Below are 273 nucleotides of genomic sequence, written 5' to 3' on the forward strand. Positions count from 1 at the left end.
AAGTAATGTCTCTGCTTTTGAATATGCTATCTAGATTGGTCATAACTTTCCTTCCAAGGAGTAAGCGTCTTTTAATTTCATGGCCGCAGTCACCACTGCAGTGATTTTGGAGCCCAGAAAAATAAAGTCTGACACTGTTTCCACTGTTTCCCCATCTATTTGCCATGAAGCACTGGGACCAGATGCCATGATCTTAGTTTTCTGAATATTGAGCTTTAAGCCAACTTTTTCACTCTCCTCTTTCACTTTCAAGAGGCTTTTGAGTTCCTCTTC

The sequence above is a fragment of the Bison bison genome, unplaced genomic scaffold (genome assembly GCF_000754665.1).
Source record: "Bison bison bison isolate TAMUID 2011002044 unplaced genomic scaffold, Bison_UMD1.0 scf7180017864533, whole genome shotgun sequence".
Lineage (NCBI taxonomy): Eukaryota > Metazoa > Chordata > Mammalia > Artiodactyla > Bovidae > Bison > Bison bison.